The sequence below is a fragment of the Lycorma delicatula genome, chromosome 5 (genome assembly GCF_047948215.1).
Source record: "Lycorma delicatula isolate Av1 chromosome 5, ASM4794821v1, whole genome shotgun sequence".
NCBI lineage: Eukaryota > Metazoa > Arthropoda > Insecta > Hemiptera > Fulgoridae > Lycorma > Lycorma delicatula.
This window is the reverse complement of record NC_134459.1, coordinates 108,202,372-108,208,623: the sequence shown is the minus strand read 5'-3', so window position 1 is coordinate 108,208,623 and position 6,252 is coordinate 108,202,372.

The following is a 6,252-nucleotide window of genomic DNA, read 5'->3' as shown; positions in this document are numbered from 1 at the left end:
TTTTTTTAAACCTCCGGGTCCGCAGTTAATTTTTTTCCGCAAAGGATGACATGAATGTTTTGTAGCGTGTGTGAAAAATGCCATGCCTGACCGGGATTCGAACCCAGAACATCCGGGTGAAAGGCCGAGACGCTACCACTCGCGCCACGGAGGCCGGCTAGTGATGTATATTTGGATTCAGTTTACTGAGTTTGTTTCCGGGATTCAACATTTTAGAAAAATCTGAGATTATAAAAAAATCAAAAATTCGTTTTTGGGACGATGGTAGCGCCAAAAGGTATATGATCGTATTTTATCAAATTAAAAAGAATCTGAATGGACACCCCACATGATCACCCTTGTACGCCTATTAAATTACATATACTGGTACACATTTATTTTTAAATGTAACGTACATAAAATTTTATTTCATTAATAACTTCTGACTATTTTTCATATTTTTTTTTTACAATCAGAGATTAATAATTATTAATAAATCAATATATTTAAATTAAAAAAAAGAAAGTTAAAAAAAAGGAGATGAAGTCTGATTCGAACCAATGTGACTTCTCTTGTAAGACCCAAATATGTCATTAATTAAAACTTTATTTAGCTCTAACTCTGGAACCAATAAAAATAAGTACCACTTATGATATATCGTTAAAAAGCTCTCAATGAGGGCTTATTACTGCAGTTAAGAAAAAGTAAAAAATCCAAATTCTTTGGATTTTGGGCTTTTTTGGACACTTCTGGTCTAGTTAATTGGAATCAAAATGGAAGGTGCACAACTATATACTACAACAGTGCTAAATTCCAAATTTTAACATCCTACGGCTAGTCGTTTTTGAGTTATGTGAGATACATACGCACATACAGACGTCACGCCGAAACTAGTTAAAATGAATTCAGGTATTGTCAAAATGGATATTCCCGTTGAAATCTGAAAACCGAGATTTTTCGCAATTACAATACTTCCTTTACTTTGTACAAGTAAAAATATATAAATAATTTTTTTTTTCATTTGTAATCACTGACATCATTGAATTGATATTGTTGACAACAATGTTGTAAATTAAATACAAATAAAATTACAAACTTTAACATGAAACATAAGGAATTTTTATTTGAATTTGTAAAATTAAACATTGAGAAATATTAAAAACAATTCTTAAAATAAATAACAGGTAATTAAAATTAAATAAAATCTAGTGATTTTTCTTTAATTTTTTTTCATAAACAAAAAAATTCCTAAGTCAATTTTTTTCATGTTACTACAAAAATATTTGATAACATTATCAAAATATGCAACCTTTAATTTGTTGTTTTGTATCTTACACAAACATTTTTCAACATTTTTATTGTTATAACTCTAATCTGTAATGTGGCAGAAATTTAATCTGTTCTGATATGATAGAGGTCTTTTGAGCATACTAAATTTTTTTATGGAGAAACTCTTTCATAAGGGAAATACTACTACAAACTGAAAAATGCAAGTACATTATACAAAGAAAAATATTTATTACATCGTATTTGAAAAGGAATTTTATTAAAAAAAAATGAAACATAACAGAAAATTTTGAAAGTAAATACTACACACATCAATAAACTGATATTTTTTTTTTTCAAGTGCCAGCCGAAGCAACGGCTTTCCTTGGTGCAGTTGCAGCATTTGTTGTCCTGTTACTTGTATTCTTCTTATACCTTAACAAGAAATGGTGCTTTTATGGGGTTTCTGCATTCACTTGCTGTGATGAACCATTTCAAGGTCCAAGATCGAAAGAATTGGGTAAGATCATAAATATTTTAAAATTAAGTAATGATTCAAACTTGGATGTGAAATGTTCTTCAAAAAAAATACTCAAACATTATTACAAATAAATCTGTAATCCATGATTAATTCACATCATAAAATTTCAACAACTTAATTTTAATAATTATTTTATAAACTACCGCATCATGATGTAGAAAAGATTTTTTTAATATGTTTACATTATATCTCAACAATTATAAGAATAAAACATCAAAATAAGTGACAAAATAATAAATAAAATACCAGTTTTGAATTTTTAAACTCTAAGTACAGTAGTGTGCAAATTAATCCAAACACAGGGAATTTTTTGTTTATGCCTGTTATAATATAGGCATAAACAAAAAACCTTCATGTTATAAACAGTGTTTTGTAAAAGTTTATTCAATTTTTTATTACAAAACCTTTTATCTTGAATATATAATGGACATAACTCCAAGAAAGCATTTGAAAATTGCTTCTCTTACTGAGCCTATCAGTATGACACAATTACAAGTAGCTTCTAAGTGTAGTGTTCGACTAGGGACAGTGAATCCCATTTTAAAACAATTTAAAGAAACTGGTTTTGGTTTCTTTTCAGCTCAAAAGAAAGCCAAATGTGGCCGTGAAAGAAAAACTACTCCAACACAAGATCGATTATTAGTGAGAAAAAATAAACTTGATCTAAAATTATCAATGTGGACTTAAATTGAGAATTAGCAGCCATTAGAACAGATTTATACATGAAAATTGTTAGACGCTGACTTCTTGCAGTTGGACGGAAAGATCATCGCACAGCTAAAAAGCAACTTTTAACACCAGCAATCTGAAAAAATGGCTCTTGTGGATAAAAGCAAATGCTAACGGGAAAAAACTGGAAAAATGTTATATTTACTACGAGTAACATTTTTATGTCCAGAGACAAAGGGTTCCATATGTTAGAAAAACATCAGATGAAAATACATCAACAGCTTATATCTAACAATCAGTTAAACATCTAAAAAAATTGTTGTGTGGCTGTTTCATATTTGAAGGCCCTATCTAGTTCATTACTTCCAGTAAATGTTATATTGAAAAGTGATGAATACACCAAGATTCTGAAGGAAAGAATTGTGACCCAACTTCAAAACAAATTCCCACATGCCAAAACAGTGTTCGAACAAGATTTGGTGCCATGCCTTACTGCCAAAAAAGTGGGAAAAGTTTTTGAGAACAAAACATTAAAGGGCTCCCATGGCAAGGCAACTCCCCAGAGTTTTAAACCCAATTAAAAATCATTGGACAGTAGTCAAAAAATGACTCAAAATGAACTGTACCACAAAAATTGACATTAAATATCAGTATGATTTCGTGATGAAAAAATTAAAAAAATTTTAGTACACTTGAATCGTGTATGAGAAGTGATTAACAATAAAGAACACATTACTAAATTTTCACAAACTGTACAGATAGATTTTCTTCTAAATAAAATTACTTTTTATTAAATAACATCTGTGTTCGGATTAATTTGCACACTACTGTAATAAAGAAAGTAAAAACATAATATGAAAAAATAATAGAGTAATTCTGTATACATTTAATACTAATAACTTACATGAAATTTTATTTATTAAGACAGAACACTTGTGCTACATCACATTTTACAATGTTATTTATATTAAACCTGAAAATTATTTTTATTTTTAATTTTTTAAATTGTTTTCATTAAAAAGTAATTAAATTATATGTTATAAATGAACAGATTGAAATATTTCCAGAACCAGCACCTTCTGTAATTACATTAACTATCATAAATCTTCATTTTATAGATTTTGATACTGTTTTATATGAAAAATATTATTTTTATTCATTTGGAGGACTGCCCACAAATAGTAGTACCAGGTGTTCAATATCACCTCACCTACATGATGCATTATCACTCCATGGTTAAGTGACACTTGTCATTGATGTCACATGTCATAAAAACAGTGCCAAAACATCTCCCAATTACGTACACTACTGTGAGCCGATCCTGAACTGAATTTATATATTTTAATAAACATGCTGTTTAATTTAACTAAAATAAAATAGGCTATAAATGTAAAACAAGATGTGCTGTATATAAGTATATTGTTTAAACAATCTATTTATTTATTTAATACTGCATCATAATTTATTTTTACTTTTGTTTTTGTATATTGTTGTATCAACAAATGCAACTTTAGCTACTACATGCCTGAAGCTTGTCATCCTAGCTACCAAAAAAACGACTCTGTGTCATTGAATAACATAAAACTTTATGGATAAAATATTCCATGAGGGAGTAGACATATATGGAATATTTTGTAGATTAAAATATTGACAAAACTCATGTAAACATTGGTATTGAAATGATTTGTCTTTCATTTATAGTTACCCCAATAGTTTGTGTTCCAAATACAAGGTAAAGTGAAACTGCATACCAATAGCATAATTGGAAAAAATTAACAAATTTAAGTGTAATTTGCTTTAATAGTTATAAAATGGGGTCCTACAGCTCTAAGTCAATTATAATTCAACAATTTTTTTAATAAAACTCAGTAAACAGCAATCTTTTTTAGTTAGGAGAAAATAAAATTTTTGAGTTTATAATAACTTAACAACAAAACCTCTGGAGTATTTAACTACAAATAAAATGATATAAAACAGGTTGAAAGATAGTAATAAAAGTTAAAAGAAACAAAAAAAAATACAACAAATTAATCTTTTTAGTATTAAGATATAAAATAAGACTAATAAACTATTTCAGACAAAGCATACTGCTATGAAGAGCAAGAAACTAGCTCAGACAGTGAGGAAGATGTGTTGCGGCGATTACAACAAAGTATTAGCCTTCAATCTACACACCAAATTAATACGATACAAACAAGTTCATCTCATTCACAATCAGTCAGTCCTGTTGGACCAAGTATATCAACAACAGAGCCGCAGATGAATATACGTAAGCAATTACTAAGTTATCTAAATAATGTAATTATATAAAACAATTAAACAAATAATTTTCAAATGTATTTATTGCAAATCAAAATTTTTAATAAGTAAAATAAGATATAACAGTTTAAATGTAGGCAAATAACAATGGCGATAGACAATCCTGTAGCAGAGAAAGAAAAAGAGGAGGAACAACTAAGAAACATAATACAATAGAAATTGGGTGATAAATTACAGGACAAAATTGATTTGAAAAAACCTAAAGTAGTATTGTATTATAACACATAAAACAGCCAAAGAATGAAAACTTAGTACAACAATATTATCAAAGTATTTTTTTTTTTTTTAGTCCTTCATGTTAAAGATAGTTTCAAAATATCTGAATTTATAATGAAAAAAGGAAGGAATCTTGATTCATAGACAGCTATAAAATCAAATTATATATGAATTTGTTTGTGTATATGGGTATGTGAATACATGTATTTTTGGTGTACATGGATGTTCATTTACGTATTCATAAAAATTTTAGATATTAATTTAACCATTTTTTTCATTAAATTGTGATTAAAGTTTGGTTCAATCTTAATCTTTAATGGTAAGACAAAGATAATGATCACTTGTGAATCTATTTTTAATTTTTATAACATTTAATTGAATTACCAAGCTCCATATATCTTGAAGCAATGTATTTGCACAGCCAGCTGTACTTCAGAATTCAGTCTTGTACCTCTTATTTATAAAATACATCATTTTGTCCATATAATTGGTAATGAGCTATTACTGAAATTGGGTCTGCTTTTTTAACTAAGTAATATTACTTTCATGATTTAATCCATGACATAGCTAAACAAAAAAAAATTATTTTTCTCCCATTCATGGAGTATTTTAGTACAAATCTTTTTGTACTAAAGTTGTTTTTCTATTTCTTCTTCTACCTGTTCTGTACTGTTAATTAGTAAACATTCTTTCTAAGAGAGGATAAATATTCTGTACATTTAAAGTATTACATTTTTTATAGGCATCTATTTGGTATTGAAAGAAACATTTTAATGGTTCTTGAAATAATAGAAATATTAACATGTCTAATGTTGGAAAAATTACAAATTATTTCTGTTTTTTGACTATTTGAAAAAAAAAGTAATATGTTTATTACACAACTAACCAAAATGAGCTTACTTTTCCTTAACACATCTACATCTTCCCATTCTCAACAATCAGAAAAGTCCTAGGATATAAAACTAAAGTTTAAAATATTCAAAATTCTTTCAAACCAAACTTATTTATAATTCAAATTTTCACTTTATGCATATTTCCACTTTCTACGTCCAACTAAAAGAATCTAAAATCTGGAGGGTTAACAAAACATAATATTTGAAATAATGCTAATAATATGATCTAAATTACTGATCATTTTGAAAGTAAATATATTTTTATCCTGAACTTTTAAATGCGAAATCTTAGAAGAAAAATACTTAAAAATTGGAAATTCCAAAGTTCTAAAATGTTCTTAAAATCTAAAATTTTAAAGGTTCCATAAT